Here is a 26,020-nt window from a genome sequence, read left to right as displayed (position 1 = left end):
TTGCATACATAAAAAAATGTATGGATCGAATCCCAAAAAGCCCTAAATTTATATGGCAAATATACGTATGCACCGGAGAACCCTTGGGAAATTGTGTAAAAAATACCTGATATTTTGAACAAAATATAACTAAATATTTGGTCTTCTAATAAATAAAACTACTGTAACGACAAAAATCCTGGTGTTATGTCCTGTTTATGAATTCTGGAGCCGTGGAATGCTCAAAAAGCTCTAAACTTTTAATACGGGGTGATCTTGATCTAGTTTCTCTAATACATTTGCATACTAACTTTTGCGACGGACTGTATCTAATTACCCTCTAGAGTTAAAATTCTAAAAGCGGATGATAGAAACTTTAGTAACAATATACACAACATCGAGCAAAGGCTTTTCTAGAAGTTCTTGGAGGGCATTAGGATGATTAACAGAAGCTTCACTGAAGTTAATGCTGCAGCAAAAGTGGCCGCCAGGGTTAGATAAAAGCTGAAACTCTAGCTGATCGATTGCAAAATGCCTTTGGGATGGCTGGAAAGAATGGAAGATCGGTCTCCTTTGGAAACGTTCTCAAGCTTCTTTATCTACAGTTCGGTAATTTGTAGCATCTATAAATGGAATCAAGCTGGCTTTATTCTATACAGCTCAGTTGGCGGAGCTCTTGCAAGTAGTGGATTAGACTAGAGATGGACGCGTGTCACTACCGTGATACGCTCCAATCTTTAGTGTAGACAAAAAGTGTAGTGGTTCATTAAGTATACCACTCTGAAAGATGCAGTTTTATTTGGTTTCCTTTCTATTCTATTTAACCACTCGCTGATCATAAGGTACTTTCCAAAACATGGAAAAAACCATGTTGATTAACATTTTGACGAAAGGATCACCATCTAGCCATTGTCGTCCAATTTCGATGTTTGAGGCATTTTAGAAGATATACGAGTCTTTAAAAAACTAATTGAAGACAAAAAAGAAAGCCTAGGTCACTCCAATTTTATTTTTAGATCAGAACACTCGGCTTCCATGCCCATACGGTCTTCTCTTTTGCGATCAAGGCGTTTGATTGCAGATATGAGGCTATTGCCTTCGACTCAGTGCGACATGACGGGATATTGTCTAAACTAAAGCAATTTGGTCTTAATGCCAAGGCATGCAGATTAGTGACGAGCTTTCTCAAGGTCAGGAGATTTAAAAATTGAATTTGGCGACCATCCTTCCACTGAAAGACCTGTTGGAGCCAAGTTTGCATATGGCTCTATTCTGCAACACATGTTCTACATTATTTTGTGAGTGATATGCCTGAACCACCCCGAGAAGTATGAATGAACCAACATTTTGACTTTAATTAAATCCCAAAGAACACATTATCCTTATTTTAATTACATTACAGATTCTGGCCAAAACTCAAGATAATTCAAATTTGCCAAAACAATTCCAATTCAAACTCAAAACGATTATGTTAATGCCAAATAGCCACAATAACCATAACATGAAAAAAAACAACTCATAAGTATCAAGTCTTCTTTCACATACATTTCAGCAAAATTAGAAAGAAAATACAACGGACCAAAAATCTTGCAAAATTTTCAAGTTTCTTTGTGTTAGCTAACGTTTCTTCCACTTTTTCTTCATTGCTGCAATATCCTTAAAAATATTTTCCATAATTCGTTATAATTACCATATTTGCTGATGAAAGCACATTATACACCACAGTATGCCATTGGGATACCCTTCTTACTCCTTCTCCAAACATTATATTCTCTTTCCTTTATTTGCCTTTGCATGGAGATGGCTTCAATTTTCAATTTATTTATGTTTTTGTGTGTGTGTGGTTATTACATTAGCATACACACTTAGTCATATACACAAAAACCAGCCGCCAATACCAGAGACCAGACTAACAAAAATTCAATGGTCCCAAACAAAATAAAAAAGGAAGATTCTTTTCTTGTTTTTTTTTTCTGGCAAATATTTCGCAAATAGCCATTCAGCCAGCCATTGAGCCATGCGAATCGTTGTCCTGTTATCCGTATTCTATATGTTGGGCTGCAGATAAAAATTCTAACAAAAAAGCGTTTTGAGCCATTTACATAACAACCGAAAACTGCCTCCTAGCTGGTATATGTTTTCCTCTTTCGAGATTTTTATGCTGTACTGAGAGACCTTTATGTGTTATATTTTTATTTAATATAATTTCATTTTTATGCAAAAACAAGGAGCATATATATTTCAATATATACTGAGAATTTTTATGTGTTTTTTGTGTGTGCGCCACTGTCCTAATGATGTTACAAAAATATTCTGGGAAAAAACTCTGTAAACGCATACAAATATTTCTATGGAAAATGTGAATACTAAGTTGGTTAATTCATTTGTAACAACATAAAAATATATTATCAAGGCTTTGGATTTCATGAAGTCCTGAGGATTCACTTTCGAGCATTATCTTAAAGCTTTACTGTGGGACAAAATTATTCGGGCTTGAATTTCATGAGGTCGTGAGGATTTCCTATTGAATATTTTTATCTCTATATATGTAAGCATAATTCTTAAAAATTTCTCCTATCTCAGCTCATATACCAGAAACCTTGGAACTTGGAAAAAAATTTGTCCCTTTAAAAAAATATTGAACATTTTAGCGAGAAATAATGTTTCCAATTTAACCAACATAACAGAATACTTGTAAGTGTAGCATTTCATATTTCCCATTCTACATTTTCTGTTTTTCCTGCTTCATGTTATCAATGAATTTATATACTACAATTCTGTGTAATCTCTACCAATATTTTTGTGCATGCTTTGTGAATAAATAATAAAAAAACCAACTATCAAGAGGAAAAATATGTTTCCCCAAACAACCAAAGTCTGGCATTAACATCAAAGGAATATTTTACAAGATACAACATATTTTATTTATAATTGGTCGAAATGGTGGAAAATCTGTTTTGGGATACTGTTTTCAAGGCTTGTTTTTTTTTTGTTGGTATAAACATGGTTGACTTATTTTTTAAAAAACATATCATATCATAATTTTTTCCTTGTGTGGAGAATTAAGGCTATTTTGTTTGACTTTTGCAGGACAAAAATAAAAGAAACACACACCACAACTGGCATTTGTTTTTTGTTATAAAATATTAATCAAAATATTATATTACCATGGTTTATAGTTGTTGAGGGGTAAATGCCTCATTAAACAGAAATATATACTCGTACGTTTGCCTGTGTTTCATAACAATTATGATTATTCCATGGAAGTTTAATGTTAATATTCTTTTAAATGTTATGCCAGTTTTTGATTTACGGTAAAGTGATATTTGTCAAAGTTATGGTAGCAACTGGAAGGTATATATTCGAGGAAATAGCCTTAAGGGCTATACTACATATTTTTTACTTAGCAGAAGTGGAATAACCAATATTATATATTCACATTTTTTACTATTTCTGTAAGGTCATTGTGATACATACGTTACGGTTATATGATCCTTAAATTAGTTTTTTTTTAAGAGTTCTTTGTTTCAATACAAAAAACTAAAGGGTCCATGTGTCGTTGGACGAAACTCGTCTCCTCTGCCTTTCCCGAAACTAAAACAATGTTAACTAGATCCCACTTAAAAAACTTGTTATTTTTAAAATTTATAAACAACAAAATTGAGACTAAGCTGAATTATATTGGAATAATTTTTAAAATAATCCCAGATAGCATTTAGAAGACTGTTTTTTCAAAAATCACATTGAGGAGTCTTTTTAGAGTCCTTTTGGTGATCAAAAATTGATTAAGTCGCTTGTGTGATCAGAAAGGGACTCGAAAGTGACTCCCCGTAATGATTAAAAAGAGTTCAATTTAAAATACAACAACAAATGTGTAGCAATCACAAATAAATCATTGAGGTGTTTAAAATCTGACAATTTTTTGTTATTTATTGTCACATTTTGATCATCTGGAAGATTGAAAAATGCTTAATCAAAAAAGGGTCATACGGGTGCTTGAAAAGTGATTATAATTATGTATACTCTGATCATATTTTGAACAGTTAGGTGATTAAAAACTGATTGCTTTGTTTTATTTTTATTTGGTTGTAAATAAAAAAATAAAATTCTCATATACACTTTCTACAAAATTTTGATATAAATGTAACGTATAATATTAAAGGTACAGACAAACACAACACAACAGGTTTTGCCAAGTTCGGAAATGAAGAAGCAGTATACTAACCACCAAGCAACATAAAGGATAATTAAAAGACATAACAAAGCAGAAAAGACTATAAAACAAAGGAAAGAAACAAAGAAGAATAAAAAGAAAATTTTTTAATTTATTTCGTCTAACAAAAAGACTCATAAATGACTCCCTAAAGACTCATAAATGATTATAAACATGACTCTAAAAAGACTCGAAAAAGGGTCCGAAATTAATCAACAAAACACCAATAAATGATTGAAATACGACTCGAAAAAGACTCATTTGTGATTTGTTTAGAAGAGTCGCCTGAGGTTATGTTTTCCTACCGACAAAGGAGTCATTTATGATCAGAAAATGAGCTCATATTCTAGCTTTTTAATCGTGCAGTCGGATCAAAAAAGACTCGAATTTGATTAAAATTTTCAAAAAATGCTGACTGGGATAAAAAATATTTGTTCTATTTATGTGTGTGTGTGGGGAATAGTTTTAGGATGAAATATTGTTTACATTGTTATTAGGCATCATATTTTCTATTGCATACTTCGGCAATTGATATCATCGACAGATAGAATCAAGCCGAGTTTGTTCTATCAAGCTGTGTAAACAAGACTCTTGCTAGTAGACCCCATATATAGTCTGGAGGTTTAGACACAGCATTGAACAATTTTATTTAGTGTGTTATTTTGGACAGTTTTATTTGGTTTCCTTTCCAGTAAAAAAGCTCATTACAAATCTCCTTACTAACCAATTATTTTAACAAGGGCATGGCACAGAAATTTGTTTTAACTTTTTGTGGCCTCTTAAAGTCAACGAATACATAGTTAAAAAAGGGGTAACGATATTTAGTAGCCAAATATTTATTTTTTTTATTCTGTCGATTTTATTGGGCAAAAAATAACTACATATTTCTGGCGACATGCCCTTCTTAAAATAATGGGTTAGTAAGGAGATACATAATGAGTATTGTGTTTGCTGGGAAGGAAACCAAATAAAACTCTACATTTGGAATTCGTTTTTTGCTGGGTTTATCTTCTATTCAACCACTCGCTGAACCTGGGAACTTTCCAATTGCCTGGAAAAAGCTATAATGGTAGCCATTTTAAAGAAAGATTCACCACTTAGCGATTGTGTATGTCAACGCATCTGTTCAATAATTTCAGCTTTTAGAAAGCTAAACAGATAGGTGAAGACATATCAAATCTAAAGGACTGCCAGTTTGGTTTTATAACGGGACTATCGACATCCAAGTGATCAAGAGGTTTCATCGCTGATATGGGACAAAAGCCATGCAGCTTTACTTTGCCAGGGCTTTAGACTCAGTATGACATGACAGGATATTGTCTAATTTGAAGCAATTACGTTTTGATGCCCAGACATTAGTGTGTTCATTCAGTATTTAATTAGGCAACCTGTACATCTTACGCTACTATGAGGGGTGGTTATTTTAAATTGGTTTTGGTTAAAAATCTTGTTGATCTGGATATGTGTTTCTTTTTCTCTAAACCTTGCAATCACCCTATAGGTCACAATTTTGATCGGCTCATCATAAAGTTTGTGGCTTATCCCGACGAGTCATCCGTCTGTCCATCTAAACCTTGTAATCAGTTAGGTTTAGATGATGGTCCCAGAAGGGAAGGAATTGGTTTTTGTATCCGTAATAATTGAGGTAGAAAGCTATAGTTTTACACGAGAGTGTATTTTTTCCATAGCGCAGGTCAGTTGCGAGTATGGACTATATGGGTGCACGTTTTGGCATAGCGCCAATAGAACGCTATAGTTTTGCACGCGAGTGTATTTTTTCCATAGGCCTGGTCCATTGCTATATCGACGTTTTGGTATGGCCCCCATAAAAGTGTACCCCCAGATTTAAAGAATTTTAATGATATTTTTTTGATTTTTTGACACAAATAGCTGTAATTTGACATTTGAATTTCCCAGTGGTCACAAAACTTCTCCAACAAACTTAACGATTTTTTTATTTGTTTTCAATTTTGATGGATTTTTCTACTGACGAATATATCAGCTTTGGTCGGGGATATGTCAATAACGTTTGAAACACATTTGGTGTTGATTAAAAGCTCAGATGGTCTACTTTCATTGTCAGGTTGTTTTACTTGAAATACATCCAGCGGAGACAGAGATATTCGCCATGTTTCCATACATTTTCGGATATTTTTTATATATTTGAAAATGTTGCCTATTAGGGGGAAGCCAATTTTTAATATTAATTTTAATACATTTCTCGTTGGAGTTGGTCTTAACGACGGAAGGTTTTTTGCAAGTTAAAAAGGAAAGCAGAGATTGGAACCAACACAATTTCCATTATGTGACCAGTTTCGCCGTTGGTGGCAGCTCATCAGATATATCGGCTATGGGAGTGGCTTCTCTGTCATCGTACTTTTTTCTTTCGAATGCAAATTTGTTTTTGCAGAGATGTATATTTCGCCATTCAAACTGTATGGTTTCCATGAAAAAATCTTAGCGCATCCTTTGGAAGTTATAAGTTTGGCTCTGAAGGCTAAAACGCCGTGATAACACTTTTTTCATATGTTTTTGTTTTAGTTTGTTAAAACACCAGCCAGACTCAAGCTAATTTTTATTTATTTGAAATTTTTGCCTATAAATGCGAATATTTATTTTTTTTTTTTAATTTTTATTTTTTTTACAAATATTGCCGCTTCAAAACCAGGAAGACCAGCAGTGCCTCACATCAGTACCGGTAATGCGATTCTCGGACTGATTTTTTTAGTTACCGACAAAAATCGGTAAAATTAAAAGGCAAAATTGTGAACGAAAAGTTCAAATAGCAGTTGACAGCACTCTTGAACTTTAAAACTTTATTACTACTTTTTTGGTCGCTAACTTATCGAAAAATATCGTAAATTAACGAATTTTAATTTTATCGATTTTTGGCGGTAACTCAAAAATTGAGTTAAAGAATCGGTTGTATTGTTGTAAATTCTAGTTCGCTTAAAAGATCGATCAATGCAGTTCAGTTCTCTTGACTAAACCTAGAGCTAGTTTAGTTTCAATTGTTAGGATCAGAATTTGGGAGAGAAAAAAGTTATAACAGTTTTTTTTGGCTTTTGATTGGGCGATATGCTGAAATCTAAATGTTTTCCAGTATGTTTTAGACGTTTCTGCCATTTTGTTATTCTCTTATTTTTATACAAATTTTGATGTTGTTTTACAAATAAAAAACAGTATGGAAATAGAGCTTAGATTACTGAGGGCATCAATTAGCACAAACTACGGAGAATGATTTGGTCGCTCACTGATCTTAGTTGAGTGAACAATAATGAGCTAGTTCACTAAATCGTTCAATTGAAATGGTTCGTTCGTGAAGTAAACAACTCTACCACAGACGCCAAGTTATTCCAGAATTTCATATTTGAACTTGTATCGACAATTTTTAAAGACTAGACGGTAGAAGTATGTGGATATGGCTAGAAAATTGTCAGAAAACAATAAAACTATTCCTAATTCAATTTAAATCATAGGCATAGTGAATCTTCATATGTTATGCATTGTTGCCGAATAACGTCGTTTTTAATATCAATAAATAACCCTTCCGTAATTAAATTTCAATTTAGGTTTTATTAATAATGTGATTACCTGGTCATAGTATGACGCCCAGGCGTATGTCGATGCATCATGATGTTTAGTGGGTTTTCCGGTTCAAGTTCACAATTATTATCCTTTTTCGTTAAACAATTTTTGAACTTCCAGCACTCATTCAATTTCGATTTCTTTTTATTATTTCATGGCAAGAATATTTTCAAATTATTATCCTTTTTATAAACACTTTTTGAGCCTTAATTTTCCTTCAATATTCATAGGTTTATTTTTCATTGTGTCATCATTTCAAATTTATATCCTTTTATTATTCACCTAAAAATTTTATTCGAGCATTCATTTGTCTTCTTTCTTCAAGAGCATCATAAAATTCACAACACAAAAAGAACTTTAAATATTTCACTCAACTTGGTTAACATCTGCTGCAACATTTTTTTCAATAAATCATCTTTAACAGCACTCAAACAATTAATTTTGAAATCACTTTCGTTTTGAGTGATGTACATAATACGCTCACACAAAAATTACACATTTATCTTCAATGCTCGCACTCTCTCCCGTTCTCTCTTCCTAAATAAAATGACTCAGTTTATCTGTTTTTCAACAGGGTGTTTTTTTATTTGTTAAAAAATCCCAATAAAACAACAACAAGAAAAATAATTGCCTTTTAATCTCCATGATCTTTTGTCTCTTTTCTTGACATAGGAAAAGTATGGGGTTTCATCGTCTCTCTTTTCCTTTTCAATGTTTATTTTGCTTAAGGTTTTTTGATTAATCCAGTTTTTGACATTTTATGCCATGTCAGAAGAACTGGTAAACCCTCATCATTTTCATAAGAAGTTTTCAAGCGATTTAAACGAATTAAAATAGGCTACGAATAATTCAAATAACCGCTGGGCATTATAGATAGTTTGCATTAGGACTTTTTGACGAGTTAACCTTCTATATGCCAATATATTTGACGTATATGGAATGGAGTGGACAATTTAAAGCAATTGGATTTACAAAATCCAGTAACGACAATGTGAGCGTACTCTCAGTTGTCGAGATTTAGCTTTTAATTCAAATGAATATAGAAATGTAAATGGGGTTTTATGGGGTCAATTCAGTTATTAAAAATATCAAGATATACATATATCATGTACAAAGAATGAAATATTATTGGGTCACTTTAGAAATTTTTAAATCCAAACTTTGATTGGGATATCTGACTAGATAAATTGACATTAGCTGCAGGATTTCGTATTTTTTTGTGAGAATAACTCAAAAGAGGCAGTACGAGTGAATTTTTGCTTAAAATTTGAGTGTAAGAGAAATTAGAGATTGAGTGAAACAAATTAAGCAAAAAGATTGGAGAGAGAGAGAGTGAAACATCCAAAAGAAACCTGAGAGAGTTGGGACAAATTAGTTTTTTGTAGAGAATTAATCCAACAATACAATACTCGCATGTAAACAAATTTTCACAGCCACCAGTTAATTTATTTCACTCACATATTGGGCGCCACTTTTTTCTCAATTAATTAAATATTTAATTATGTACTTTAATTTAATTTAAAGAATTTTAATGATATTTTTTTGATTTTTTGACACAAATAGCTGTAATTTGACATTTGAATTTCCCAGTGGTCACAAAACTTCTCCAACAAACTTAACGATTTTTTTATTTGTTTTCAATTTTGATGGATTTTTCTACTGACGAATATATCAGCTTTGGTCGGGGATATGTCAATAACGTTTGAAACACATTTGGTGTTGATTAAAAGCTCAGATGGTCTACTTTCATTGTCAGGTTGTTTTACTTGAAATACATCCAGCGGAGACAGAGATATTCGCCATGTTTCCATACATTTTCGGATATTTTTTATATATTTGAAAATGTTGCCTATTAGGGGGAAGCCAATTTTTAATATTAATTTTAATACATTTCTCGTTGGAGTTGGTCTTAACGACGGAAGGTTTTTTGCAAGTTAAAAAGGAAAGCAGAGATTGGAACCAACACAATTTCCATTATGTGACCAGTTTCGCCGTTGGTGGCAGCTCATCAGATATATCGGCTATGGGAGTGGCTTCTCTGTCATCGTACTTTTTTCTTTCGAATGCAAATTTGTTTTTGCAGAGATGTATATTTCGCCATTCAAACTGTATGGTTTCCATGAAAAAATCTTAGCGCATCCTTTGGAAGTTATAAGTTTGGCTCTGAAGGCTAAAACGCCGTGATAACACTTTTTTCATATGTTTTTGTTTTAGTTTGTTAAAACACCAGCCAGACTCAAGCTAATTTTTATTTATTTGAAATTTTTGCCTATAAATGCGAATATTTATTTTTTTTTTTTAATTTTTATTTTTTTTACAAATATTGCCGCTTCAAAACCAGGAAGACCAGCAGTGCCTCACATCAGTACCGGTAATGCGATTCTCGGACTGATTTTTTTAGTTACCGACAAAAATCGGTAAAATTAAAAGGCAAAATTGTGAACGAAAAGTTCAAATAGCAGTTGACAGCACTCTTGAACTTTAAAACTTTATTACTACTTTTTTGGTCGCTAACTTATCGAAAAATATCGTAAATTAACGAATTTTAATTTTATCGATTTTTGGCGGTAACTCAAAAATTGAGTTAAAGAATCGGTTGTATTGTTGTAAATTCTAGTTCGCTTAAAAGATCGATCAATGCAGTTCAGTTCTCTTGACTAAACCTAGAGCTAGTTTAGTTTCAATTGTTAGGATCAGAATTTGGGAGAGAAAAAAGTTATAACAGTTTTTTTTGGCTTTTGATTGGGCGATATGCTGAAATCTAAATGTTTTCCAGTATGTTTTAGACGTTTCTGCCATTTTGTTATTCTCTTATTTTTATACAAATTTTGATGTTGTTTTACAAATAAAAAACAGTATGGAAATAGAGCTTAGATTACTGAGGGCATCAATTAGCACAAACTACGGAGAATGATTTGGTCGCTCACTGATCTTAGTTGAGTGAACAATAATGAGCTAGTTCACTAAATCGTTCAATTGAAATGGTTCGTTCGTGAAGTAAACAACTCTACCACAGACGCCAAGTTATTCCAGAATTTCATATTTGAACTTGTATCGACAATTTTTAAAGACTAGACGGTAGAAGTATGTGGATATGGCTAGAAAATTGTCAGAAAACAATAAAACTATTCCTAATTCAATTTAAATCATAGGCATAGTGAATCTTCATATGTTATGCATTGTTGCCGAATAACGTCGTTTTTAATATCAATAAATAACCCTTCCGTAATTAAATTTCAATTTAGGTTTTATTAATAATGTGATTACCTGGTCATAGTATGACGCCCAGGCGTATGTCGATGCATCATGATGTTTAGTGGGTTTTCCGGTTCAAGTTCACAATTATTATCCTTTTTCGTTAAACAATTTTTGAACTTCCAGCACTCATTCAATTTCGATTTCTTTTTATTATTTCATGGCAAGAATATTTTCAAATTATTATCCTTTTTATAAACACTTTTTGAGCCTTAATTTTCCTTCAATATTCATAGGTTTATTTTTCATTGTGTCATCATTTCAAATTTATATCCTTTTATTATTCACCTAAAAATTTTATTCGAGCATTCATTTGTCTTCTTTCTTCAAGAGCATCATAAAATTCACAACACAAAAAGAACTTTAAATATTTCACTCAACTTGGTTAACATCTGCTGCAACATTTTTTTCAATAAATCATCTTTAACAGCACTCAAACAATTAATTTTGAAATCACTTTCGTTTTGAGTGATGTACATAATACGCTCACACAAAAATTACACATTTATCTTCAATGCTCGCACTCTCTCCCGTTCTCTCTTCCTAAATAAAATGACTCAGTTTATCTGTTTTTCAACAGGGTGTTTTTTTATTTGTTAAAAAATCCCAATAAAACAACAACAAGAAAAATAATTGCCTTTTAATCTCCATGATCTTTTGTCTCTTTTCTTGACATAGGAAAAGTATGGGGTTTCATCGTCTCTCTTTTCCTTTTCAATGTTTATTTTGCTTAAGGTTTTTTGATTAATCCAGTTTTTGACATTTTATGCCATGTCAGAAGAACTGGTAAACCCTCATCATTTTCATAAGAAGTTTTCAAGCGATTTAAACGAATTAAAATAGGCTACGAATAATTCAAATAACCGCTGGGCATTATAGATAGTTTGCATTAGGACTTTTTGACGAGTTAACCTTCTATATGCCAATATATTTGACGTATATGGAATGGAGTGGACAATTTAAAGCAATTGGATTTACAAAATCCAGTAACGACAATGTGAGCGTACTCTCAGTTGTCGAGATTTAGCTTTTAATTCAAATGAATATAGAAATGTAAATGGGGTTTTATGGGGTCAATTCAGTTATTAAAAATATCAAGATATACATATATCATGTACAAAGAATGAAATATTATTGGGTCACTTTAGAAATTTTTAAATCCAAACTTTGATTGGGATATCTGACTAGATAAATTGACATTAGCTGCAGGATTTCGTATTTTTTTGTGAGAATAACTCAAAAGAGGCAGTACGAGTGAATTTTTGCTTAAAATTTGAGTGTAAGAGAAATTAGAGATTGAGTGAAACAAATTAAGCAAAAAGATTGGAGAGAGAGAGAGTGAAACATCCAAAAGAAACCTGAGAGAGTTGGGACAAATTAGTTTTTTGTAGAGAATTAATCCAACAATACAATACTCGCATGTAAACAAATTTTCACAGCCACCAGTTAATTTATTTCACTCACATATTGGGCGCCACTTTTTTCTCAATTAATTAAATATTTAATTATGTACTTTAATTTATTTATTTTCTTTTACTTTATTTTTAATAGGTATTTTTATTTTATTTATTTCATCGACATATTGGGTGCCACTTCTTGGTTAGTTTAATATATATTTATGTACTTTAATGTAATTATTTTGTTTACTTTATTTATGTTTTATTTATTGCATTCACATATTGGGCGCCACCTTTTCAATTAGTTGAAGATGTAACTAAGTAGTTTTATTTATTTAATTTCTTTAATTTTATTTTAATATGTTTTAATGTATAATGTAAGAAATTGTATTACATTTTTTATATCAGCTCTAGTACTGATTTTTTAATTAGTTTGTATTTTTTTTAATTTTTTTGAAAAGTAGGTATTTCCAGTTTAGCAGAACTTTATTTAGTTATTAAATTCTATCAGTTTTTATTATTACTAATTTATTGTTGATTATTTAATTAAATTGACATATCCATTGCCTTAATTTGAACTCATGGTTATTCATTTATTTCTCAGGTTTTATTTCAGCATTAATCCAAATTTAAGATGTAAAATAATTTTGATACATATTGGTTTTTATTGTTGTTTGATTTGGTCAATTTTGATTTTTGTTGTATTCTTGGTTAAGCTTTTAGACCTCAAATATTTTTAATTTATTTCTGAGATTTTATTCCAGCAGTAATCCAAATTTCCTGAGTAATCCAAATTTTTGGAAGTGACTTGTAGATTTAATTTGCTGCACTGCAGTTTTGACACTTGTTTTATCCAATATTGTATTTTGTTTATTTGTATTTTTTAATTTTATTTAAAAATTCTTCTCGGTATTTTGTTTCAGATATTCCAAAATTTCCTTTTGAGGTTTTCCCGTTTAACCGAATAATATTTTCGTTTATATTATGTTTTGTTCTTTCTATGGAAAAATGTCGCAAACGAGCGTACAATGCGTACGAAAAAAAGGCAACAAAACGCCGCCACACTACTACCACCACGACCGCCACGACACAATGACTAATCTAACATCCTCGGGGAGCAAACAGTGCAGATGGTAATATGGCCTAAAACTGCTAAATATTTGAGTGGTTGTAGAGATGTTTACAAAAAAGGCAGGGAATGATGTGCGGGGAGTGTGAGAGAGCGTGCGTGTAAGTATCTCAATCTTCATGAGTGTGGTTTGGTAGGTTAGGTAAAATTTTTTGGGAGTTTTTGTTTCTAATTTAGAGGGTTGCCGTTGTTTTGGACAGTTTAATTTTATACCAAGATTTGTTTTAGGGTAGAGAATTGGACAAATCATACTTTAATCCTAAAGCGTAAGATCAACTTGCTAGTTAATTTAGGCTAATCTAATAATAGGATCGATTATCGTGGACACCTGCCATTTGAGTTAGCCACACACCAAGGAGTACTTTAGATAGAAATTTCAAAACTATTCACAAACAGCTCTTAAATTGTACTTAAGCGAACATGTTGAAGTTTTGTAGGGGAAATATCCCAAGTTCTTGTCCGATATGGAACTTCTTAAAACTTGGAAGAAATTTCTACCAAATCGGATACTCAATTCGTCAGGAATCGTGATCGTCAGTCATTTTAGTTGGTGCCGGCAGGGCTATCGGAACCTACACAAACTTGCACTTCTACGCACAATCACGACATTTACGAGATGGTACGAACACGCACTAATCACTGCACAACACCCGCCGACCTCTAGAAAGGACCTATATGACCCATCATCGAACATGATCTATGTTTGGACAGAGTATTACGATCCAGCAAAAAATCCTTACAAAATAATGGGTTTTTATAGTACTCTTTGTTTGTGGTAACTACTTATTTTTAGAACATATGGGGTAGAATGTGTTTTCAATATCAACACATTTCATATTTTTATTTTATTTCGCTTTCTGCTGGATTTGATCATGCGAACTTTGAGTATCACAAAAATTTCGTGAACGTTTTTTTTTTCAAAAGATATAATTTTTTAACAAAAAAAAAAAAAAATGTTTTCGAAATTTGTTCAAAGTGGTTTGTGCGTGACCTTTTTCTATATTTGAATGGAATAAACGTAATTTTAGTTTTTAGTAAGCACCAGGAAATAATTTTTGAGACAAAATTTTTTAGACATTTCATAAATTTTTTCAAGACATATTTGTTTTGAAATCGATTTGCGCGTGAAATTTTTTATATTTCAATGGAGTAAAAAGTTATTTTAGTGATTACTAGTGATTACCGTGCTACAGGAAATCTGCTTTGAGAAAAAATGTCGAAACGTCATAACCCTTCTTTAAAAACTGTCCCACGCGTACGAACATTAAGGGTTGTTTAAACGCTTACATGTCCACCACCATCTGTGTGTTTATTTTGTTAACAAAAAACTCGCTTGCTGACGGTGAGAGTTGAACACACAACCCTAAGATTTGTAGTCGGACACACAGGTTCTGTGCCACCGTACTCATTACTTAGTAAGTAGTTTTAACCAATAAGTAGTAGATACGAATTTTTGAGGGGAGGTTTAAATTTGAAACGTTTGGGTTCGTCCGTGGTGCATGGCATGCACACTATCCTTGCAAGCTGAATATCCGGGTTCGATTCCCAGGCCAGGCAACACCACACTTTCAACGTTGGCGAAAATAGCCATCAGCGTAATGATGGCCTTTCAGACTCGCCGATAAAAAGTATGTCCCATATCATTGAGTTAATATGAATCGGGTCGCACTCATTAATGTGAGAGACAATTCTCATTGTCTCTTGTGGGAAGTTTTTAGGAACAATTATTATACGTTTTAAAACAAATCCTTTGATCCTTTCTATTGTTGACATGCGCTCCAGCCAGCAAGATTAATAGACAGTCAGGCTAAATCGATATGTGAGATCTAAACCATTATTTTCATGTGGCAGACTCCTATCATAAATGCGTTTATACCCCAATTATCCTAAAATCTGAGGTTATAAAAATGGAAGGCAGTGACTAGACAATTGGCAAATTCTCTGCTCTTATCTGCACAAAATTGTCTTTGGCAAATACCTGGTAAACGAAATATCACCTGCGAATCAAGCCTTCGACAAAAATAAATTAACCATACGACCAAATTAAAAAAAAAAAACCGACCATTTATTGTCTACCTGTGTCGGGAAACTCCCGCTTAATAAAACGGCAACACTTGCCCTATTTGGTATATGAGCGGAACATCTCAGCAGTGTAGAATAAATGATCAAAGCGTTGATAATTCCTTTGTTTTTTTTTTTCTGTTGTCTGTCTGCTTGCCTGCCAGCCAGGATACGTACTATGTGAGCATGTGTGTGCGTGTGTGTTGTGTGCTAAATACCTATCAAGGATTTTTAATGTTGTGTTTTTGGCCTGTTTAGACGAGAGGGGAGATTAATATTTTTTGCAACGCCATTAAACCAGCAAATGGAAACAACAACAAATACGGGGTTGTTTGAAAAATTGTGGAATGTTAACGCTTTTCACCGGTTTTGCTAGGAATATAAGTGAAACACCCAGCCAATATGCGTGTATGTGTGCGGTGGCGTTTAAAAATAACGTTTATCATTTTAAGATTCATTTTTATTTGGTTATTCAGGGTTCGTTGATTTTTTGTCGTTCGACTCTCATACCAACAACTCCTTGAAAGAGGATTTATATTTCAGGTTTTCACCAAAGACAACAACAATGTTGTTTTTATTTATTTAGGAAGTTATTTATAATGAGTATGTTAAATATTTAAATTTGTCAGAGTATTTCAAGTGTCATGTGAGCGAGCAAGGTATTAATGCCTTAGGATGAGAGGAAGATGCCATAGATTTAGGTGGATGGATGGCGTCGGCGGACACGGTATTTGTTGGCGTTATATCAGAAAGGAAAAATTCGGAATTGTTTACGCTTCAAATATTGGGGTGGATGGTTTGCGCTGTAAAAGTGATTTAGAGAATGTGTGGTGTGGTTTGGCGGTAAAGAGAAAAAAAATGTTGTTCCTCATTCTTAAATGTTGGCAATAAAACCAGCAAATCAAATGAATCTTGAAATTGTTTAACGTGAAAAAGTGGAAGTATTTAAATCTTTATTAAAAGAAATGAAAATATTGCAAGATAAGATATATTAGAGGCAGGGGTGGTTCTACTCTTTGCACACACACGAGTGAAAATTCTATTTGTTTGTTTTCAATTTCCTTTAGAGCTTCATAAATCATTGAAACGCTCCACAAACACTCTATAAATTTCCCAAAAGTTTCCCTAAATAGTTTATTGTGAAAATCAACTCAACAAGTTTCTTATCTAAAACCAATAAAATATTAATTTCTGAAAATTGAAAAAGCATTGTTAAATTTTTAATGCATAGCAAATAACCCTTATCAAATGCTAAACTTTAAAAGTTAAATTAATTTTCTAAATCAAAATCTCATTTCCTCACTTATACACATATGGAGCTCACACAAACGTTTTTCTCCCCTTTTTCAGGAAATTCACAAATACAGGGAAGCATTTGTATGCGTTTTTTTTTCTTTCTGCCAAATGAATTGGTTTGTTGGCTCCTTTTGTGAGATATTTAACCCTCAATTTAGTAATAAATAAAATACAAAGTGTCAGACAAATGTTCGGTACAAGGACAAATGTTCAAACCCTTTTTATATTTGTGAAATTGACAATAGAATTGATACACAACATTTTAGCAAGGAAGTGATTTAGGTCATTGTAAGAAATAAATGCTGGGATTTCGAATTTTTGGGGGGAAAGTGTTAGTTGAAAGCTTTAGAAATTTTAAATGCTTTTGCCTGAGAAATTAGGAAAAGATAATGTTGACCAAAATATTGATTTTAAATAATATTAGTGTGGAACCAGCTCAGTGATTGTTTCAAAAGTAGCGCGGACTCATACGATAACATATAGACAACATGCATATAGTACTTGAGAGGATGAAATCAATGAGCAAACGGAAGCATTTCATTTCAAAACGCTTTGTTACAAGCTTACAGCTGTAGTCCGACAAAACAGCAACGGTGTTCAACCATGTTTCCCCTGAAGATATTGGAATCCCAATTTCAGGTCAGTCAGGAATCTACAAGGCTATCTACAGGACAGCTGTTTGGGTAACGGAGTTATCTGGAGAAGTGGAGGATGCACTTTGTGGAGAGATTCCTTGAGGAAATTTAAAGAAATTAAATTGTCTGCACACAATTGGAAAGTAGTGGGAAAGATGAAGTAATCACAGAAGGAACCGAGAATGTGCTAGATTTCTTTAATCTCTGTGGATCAATTGTGATGATTGTTAGAACAAGTGTGGATAAATGAAATAAATCGGAAATACCAAAAATCGGAAGGTACAGTTCAATGGGGGCTATATGAAGACGATGACCTTTACCGACAAATTTCAGGTGGAAAGTTTTAAACCCCCAACGAAAACAAATTCCGATTTCCAGCCATTTCAGTGATATATTGAGGCTAAATCCTTGAAAAATCGCTAGGTACCGCTCAATGGGGGCTATATGAAGAAGTTGACCTATACCGACAAATTTCAGATTTAAACCCTCAATAAAGACTAAATGCCAAATTTTAGCTATTTCCTTTAAAATATGGAAAATTGGGAGGTACAGTTCTATGGGGGATATGAAGACATGAACCTATACCGACAAATTGCGGGTGGAAAATTGTATACCCCCAACGAAGTCTACGTACCAAATTTCCCCCATTTTGATGGGATAATAATGCTAATACCTTCAAAATACCGAAAATCGGTAGGTACCGTTCTATGGAGGCCATATCAAAACGTGTACCGATTTAGACCATTTTCAATTGATTTCAACAGATGGACGGACGGACAGACCGATATGGCTATTTCGACTTCGAATTTTATGCGGATCAAGAATATACATATATACTTTATAGGGTCTCCAACGAATATTTCGATGTGTTACAAACGGAATGGCAATCTTAATTATATCCTCCATATTATGGTGGAGAGTATTAAAACTCAATTACGGCCTTCTCCAGGGTTCAGTTCTTGTGCCAACGCTGTTTAATCTACATATACATCCATGATCTACCGGAAATAGCTTCCCGCAAATTTAATTATCCATACGATATGGCAATGGCAACACAAACCACGAAATTTTAATCTTTCATATTATCCTACTGTCACAAATGAAGTCTGCTGCTTCCATCTCACTCACAGCGAGGCAGATAGGAAACTATTAACAAATTTTAACTGTGGAAAATCTGACCAAAAAATCAAGACAATGCGCAATTTTATCTAGAAACTGATGGCAAAAATTGGGGAGCATCTGTCAGTCGCCTTTGTACGTCTGATATGGCTTTGGTGTACCTATCAGGTAAATATGGCTCTCCGATCCTAATTTCTAGCCAAGCCGACAGATTGGTTATCTATGTTAGCTTATATTCAACCCCCATCTTCTTAAGACAGTCTCCGCTCCAAGAGTATAAAATATTGTGACAAACCCGTAATCCAGCTTAATCAAGAATTACACTGTGCAACATTTTTAAGGTGATCTTGTGCAAACAATTCGAACCCAAGATTTTTTGAAAGTACAGACCCAAACGACAAGAAACCCTAGTTTGGTTTTGTTGTGTCAGATCCAGCTCGGATTTTATGGCCCCATCTAAACATGGTTAAATATTGAGTTTTTAAAGAAATTTGGGACTATATCTCTGAAACCAATGCGAATCTTTTTCTGACCTCTGAAGCAAATTTGTAGATAAGGACAAGAATAACATATTTGGGGAATTAATGAACTCGAAAAACTACACTTATTGCCTCAAATTTCAAAATATATGCAAAAATTACACAATTTTTATACATTTCGCACCGTATCTCCAAAACCGTTAATTTTTTCTGAATATTTTCTTTTGGAAAAATATTCCCTGGAATGTTATACACAACTCTTCAGAACATGTTATTGCTGTAAAATGCCTCTATGCCATTGTTTTCAGTACATTTTTCAACGACGATTTAATAAAAATGTCAATAATGTAGTGAAATCCGAAGTGCGAGAATAAACTGTTGGTGTGAACTGTGTTTGAAATACGTGTTGTAAAATATATGATGCAAAATACCGCTGAAACAACATGAAGTAAGCATTTTAGAGTTTCAGAATGTTCTAAAGAATTGTAGAGAACTTCATTTGGAAGATTTTTGCAAAAGGTTTCTTGGTTCAACTCCCAACAGTTTAGCTGATACTGACTAGAATTTCGGCAATTATGTAAAATTTTCTATATTTTATAGATTTTGATGCCCTAGATGGAGTTTTTCGGATGTGGTTTTTTCAAAAGTACTAGTTCAGGGCTACAATATTGCTACAGACAGCAAAGCCAAATTCCTATTCGTTTCTGAGATAAAGGCCTGATATATGCAAAAAAGTGTAGATTTAGCCCGGTTTAGATGAGGCCATAAAATCCGAACTGGATCTGACAGGACAAAACCCTACTAGGGTTTTTATAGTCTAAATATGTACTTACACAAAATGCATACTAGAAGTTGTTTGCATTTTCAGTGTTGCATAGTGTTATCGATAAACCATGAATCGATACTAAAATCAGGAAAACCTCATCTACTGTTAGCTACGAAACTTCACACCGAGAATTTCAATATACAGCAACAATGGTCCAGGCGGTGGAATGATTGCGGCAGTAGCAGTCCGATTTCACTCCGAAATCCCCATATATTTCCCACGGACACCGCCTGGGACCATGGAGACTTTTCCCACATCAATAAGTTTACCTCTTTTCATATTAGCTCAATGACATGGGACCTGCTTTTTATCGCCGACTCTAACGACCTTAATGAAATGTGGCCGACACTATTCTGAGCGTTTTTTGCCACGGATGAAAAATGTGATGTTTTATGGTCTGGTTATCTATCTCAGACATTTAGAGTGTAAGGTGGGAGTGGTGGCATCGAATAATTGATAATATATTGGTCATGATAAAAATGTTTTAGACTTTAACCATTAAAATTTGTACTGGGATGAAAGGAAGTTCTGACAACTGTCAAGTACTAATTTTCTTTTACGCCTTTTTACTTAGAGTCGGTGGATGCATTTCCTTCACGACAAGGAAACAAAAAACGTTTTTAAAACTATATATCCAATTATAAATTTTTAAAAATAAAGTGACGCCCAAGGAAACCCAATGGAAAAAGGAAATGTTGCTAATGGAATTAACGGGAAGAACAAGCAATTGTTGTCATAAGGAACAGTTTGTCACACATTACATTTTATTACATATATTTCCCACTTCCACAAAGTTTTCAAGTTCTCACATGAAAATATTTTATTACAAACAAAAATATTAAAATATATTATTTTAAAAATAAGCAAATATTGTTGTTAATACAAAAGGTTTATGTCTGGAAACATAAATTTCCCCTCCTGATAATAATAGCTTTTAGTGTCGCCATATATTTTATGGCATAACTAATAAAAATAAACATTGCGTTGTTTATTTTGGAAAAAAATCTAAAGAATCTAAAAATTAATTTCTTCTGTTTCTCATTAGGGAAGTGAAATTTTGTGAAAAAAATGTTGAAATGTTGTAAGTTAAAATATGTTAATTTCGATTTTTTAGCATAATCATAAATTACGTTTAAATAGTTTATTTTACAACTTGTTTGACTAAGCCGCCAAAATAACCCCATAATTGTTTTATGACCTAAAACATGTATTAAATTTACAATACTTTTACATTTATTAGTTCCTCTCAATAAAACAAACACCTGTTGTAGATACCTAAAAAGCTTAAAAACAATTAATATTTCCTTTCTTAACAAACAAACAAAAGAATACTTCCTATTTTTTACTAGCCGTGGTAAATAAATTATGATATATTGTCTACTGAGGTGACAAATTTTCTATATTATTATTTTTCATTCTTGCCTACCAAATTTTCTTTAACGAAAGCAGAAGTCATAAATTAAAAATAAACGGAAAACCTCCGACTCAAAAAACAAGCGTATCACACTTTGTGTGATATGACATGACATTAATTGTGCATAAATTATACAAACAAACAAATAATATTGAAAATACATATTTCGAAAAAGAGGTGAGTGAGTGAGGGTGGGTGGCTGGCGGCATTGCTTGCATTAAGACATAAAGTATGGATATTTGACAGTTTCTATTTTTAATATAAAACATTTCTGTTCTTAAAACACATACAACTTACATTTATTGAATGTGTAATTAGAGACTCAAACCTTTCCAACAAAAATATGCTGCCACTTTGTGTGGCAGACAAACTGATTGAATGGTCGAATGGGGCCTTTATGTCATGAGTGTATAGCAACAGAAACAAATGAGCGGCTAATATCAAAAACTTTAAATACAGGCGGCGGCATATTGCCATTCTTTTGTTTCTGCTTGTAATTATAGACTAGACACAATGGGCAAGAAACGGAAGATTTTCTTTCTATCCCCTTATTAGTGTGTGTATGGCTGTCATTCAATAATACTTGATGTAAACATGTATGTTGAATGTGTGTCAGGGGATAAAGAGGCGTCTTATGTGCAGTGGCATCCCTTTTATATTGTCTTAGATACAACCAGTTAATTATTGTAATAGAATTAGAACAGGATTAGATCAGTGACCAAAGAGATCACTTTTTGCCACTTAAGACATAAGAGATATAGTAAATGAATGAGTGACACACAAAACGTTTCAATAGTATGACTAATACTACTTTAACATATGTAACTAAATGAGGAAAAGTGTTTTAAAAGTTTGAGCTTTATAATTATTCATGATTTTAGAGTTATAAACACATGAAAGAATATGGGCAATGGAGTCATATTTTGAGAGCAAGGTGGACATTGTTACAATAGATAAAAGATATAATTCCCTATAATGTAAAAACCGTTGGTCCCAAATTAAATTTATCATGTCAAAACGATTTCAACGTCCTTTTTATATTGGAATTGATTATTATTTATAATAAATTACTATACGAGTATGTATTTTTAATTAATTTAAATATTTTTTTTTTATTTACAAATAATTCTAAAATTATTGTTTTATTATTATTATTATTATTATTATTATTATTTTATTTGGCAAAAATTTTAACATCCTTTAAAAAAAGAACTTTAAACTAAATTCATTCATTTCATTTATTTTATTATTATTATTTTGCAAAAATTTAGCATCCTTGAAAAAAAGTATTTTTTTTTCTTTTAGAAAATATTCTGAATTTCTTACCGTGAATGCATTTTTACCTTCCAACCAAAGCGATAGACACCTGTTCTCCTAAAAACGCCTATTTTTCTCAAAATTGTTTTTGTTTGTATGTTGCATTGTTTTATGATCATTGAAGCAGCTGTTGGTTGGGTGGTTAACGCTCGAAAAACCTACATAGAATTGTTATTGTTGTATTTCTAACATCGTTTCATTCATAGATATTTTTTGTTCCTTTGAAGTTGTTATCTTTAAAATCCTTTAGAAAAACATCATTATACGATCTGCGATGTACTGTTATGTACTTTAAATAGAGTTACAATTTCTTGTAAGAGGCATTCTCTCAATGTTTTTTACAGTGTTTTATTTTACTTGCTTTGGTGTCCGTTTAGTTCAAATTTAGTAACTCATTTTTAACACAGTTGCAGTTGACCAATCGAACTGAAACTTTGCACATTTTTGAGATTTGAATGACAATACATGAATATGGAACCAAAACCAATATGGGTCCATTTTTTCCTATAGCCCCAAAACCAATATGGGTCCATTTTTCCCTATACCCCCCATATAGCCGTACCACCAGATTTCAGGTGTTTTGAGGATTTTGTCTTCATTTTTAGTCCGAATTGGCTGTAACTTGGCATTTGGAGTTCCCAATTGTACAGAAACTCCCCCATCAAAAATTGTGTACACGGGTCAGATTTTGTTGTAGACCCCATATAATGGTACCGTTCGATTTCAGGCAATTTAACGTTTTTATCTACATTTTCGGCCAAAATTGACTGTAATTTGGTTATGGTCAAAAAATGGTCAGTGGTCAAAAATTTTATTTACTAAATAAAAAGTTTAAAAAAAATAATTAAAAAAAACAAATTGCAGTGTTTCTAGAAAAAAATTTTTTTTTTCCGTTTAACATTGCCACAATTTTTAATTCAAATGCAAGCATTTTATTAGAGAGATTCCATCATGAAAAATTATTTTCATTTCAAATTGATTTTCATTTTGATGTAGTTGTAAGAGCTTTTATAAATAAAACACTGTAATTTAATTTTCATTCATCCTTGCTACTGGAAATAACTTTTGAGAAAAAATGTCGAAATGTCATAACCCTAGTGTTCATATGACGTATATACCAAAACATGGTTTTGCGTGGATGTTTCCTATGCATTGAAAATTCGAAATACATAATAACACGCGATTCAGTGTGAAAATATGGCAAAATCCTTGAAAATAAAGACTACTACCATAACAGTGACTATATTTAAAAATTTCCAGATTGAACATCTGTACCCAGCAAACCAATCGTACCGACTTCGTAACGAAATCGGAACAAAATTCGGAAGATACGTCCGATATCTGATCCGCAATCGTAACGATATCTTAACGAAAGTTGTATGAAGTGGTTGACATAATTTCGGAACGAAATGTCGGAGCGACATAGGATCGATTTCGTAACGATATCTGAAGAAAATACTTGGGAAATTCGGAAAGAAATTTCTTTCCGACATTCGTTCCAAAATCGGATCGAAATCGGTACAAAATCTGAACTATTTCCTCTCCGAAAAAAACGAAATCTGAACAACTTTGCTTCCGAAATTGTTCAGACGTGTCGGACATCAGACATTTGGTTTGCTGGGTACCCACTGGAACCCACACGAAACGTGTTTTATCTCCAACGAAGGCTAAATACCAAACAGTAAACATTCCGGTTGGACAATGTGGCTAAAACCTTCGAGTTACAGTTCTAGGGAGCTAAATCAAAATATTGACCTGTATCGATAAATTTATGATGAAAAGTTTGAAGTTTAAACAAAGACTAAAGCTGGGTACACATTGTCAGTTTTGAATGACAGCTTTGTTGTTGCTTGCTAGTGTGGCCGTTCATTTTTGTTATTCATCATGCAACCGCAAAATGTTTTGTGGTTGCTGGACGGTTTGACAGTTATCGATAATTGCGAAATATCGACATTCAAAACTGACAATGTGTAACCAGCTTAAATATTACATTTCAGACATTTCAGTGGGATAATGATGCTTCAACCTTCAAAATAGGTAATATATGGTAGGTATATGGGGAGACACCGTTCTATGGGGTCAATATCAAAACGTGGACCGAAATAACCGTTTCAATAGAGTAAAAAATAATAAAAAAATCCGTGATGAAATAAAGAAATTATGCCTCTTTAAAGTTGAAAATCCAAGAAAGTCGTTTTTCTCACTAGATACTGTTATAAAATCACTTTACGAAGTGATCTGGAAAACCCATAGGTATTTTCGTGTTCCATGGACTCCAACAAAACCGAGTTGGTGCATCAGAACCCCTCCATTTGTTTTGTCGACTTTTTTAGCACAGTGTATTCAATTCAAAACCGGAATAAAAATTTCTTATTAATTTATCTTCAACATTGTAAAAAATTTTTACTTATTTTCAACTTATTAGACAATTAAACATGAATTTCAATATCATTTCCAAAGATTTTATACTGCCAACAACAAACAGTTGATATTCAATAAAGAAAACCATAACCAAATCATGGCGGCTGCTATGCTGTTGTTATAGAACAACTTCAACGAGAATATTAATAAATAAATATCCCCAGAGTATTGTTAGCGGATTCATTTGGTTATAAGCCAAACATTGTTGTTTTGGAGCTCCATGCACATGCTTCGTATTTGTTGTATAAATTTTTGAAAATGCCCTTATAAAAATACAAAACATAACAATGGACCACCATAAACAATACACACCGAAATGCTAGTCGCCGTAGTAGCTACAAGTAGATTTTATACCAGCAACAGTAGTACTAGCTGTACTCCTCCCCAGAGATATAATGTTATACTTCTACTTGTTCCTTACAATTGAAAGTACTTTTTGTTTAGCTGGTTGGTGTACAATGCTTGAATTCTAAATGAAAAAGTCTTTTCCACGGTACCACCACCGCACAAACGCTTTTCATAGAAGATTGAACAAATGTTATTTTAAAGTATTTGTGGCTTAACACTGATAATGGCATTTCAAAAATTGGACGCAATGGCATAAATTTAAAGCGTGCCATAAAGTATTTTACATATTTTCAAAAGAAGCAACATCAAAATACGTTTTCTATTGTTTTGATATGACCCAGGGTCCTTGTTGTGGGTCTAAAGATGTACATTTGCCTTTATTTGACATACGCATGAAGGTATTTGTATATTATTTTTGTTCTTGTTTTGGGGTACTGTCTGCTGAGATTTAATTTGGAATTACGTTTGGTTTTTCTGTTTTTGTTATGGTTTGGGTGTTGACAGCCTCAGCGTTGATATCAATGGGTGGGTGTTTGGTTGACA

General features: G+C 32.7%; 1 protein-coding gene across 4 annotated transcripts in view; it reads right to left on the bottom strand.

Moving 5' to 3' along the window:
- Ten-a (Teneurin-a transmembrane protein) overlaps positions 1–26,020 on the bottom strand; it is a 1,182,291-nt gene that overhangs the window by 228,326 nt on the left and 927,945 nt on the right. The window lies entirely within an intron of this gene.

Source organism: Musca autumnalis, unplaced genomic scaffold (genome assembly GCF_047663935.1).
Source record: "Musca autumnalis isolate F117 unplaced genomic scaffold, ASM4766393v1 scaffold_3, whole genome shotgun sequence".
Taxonomy (NCBI): Eukaryota; Metazoa; Arthropoda; class Insecta; order Diptera; family Muscidae; genus Musca; species Musca autumnalis.
Note: the sequence above shows the minus strand (reverse complement) of the source record. Positions and strands in the feature narration are given on the sequence as shown.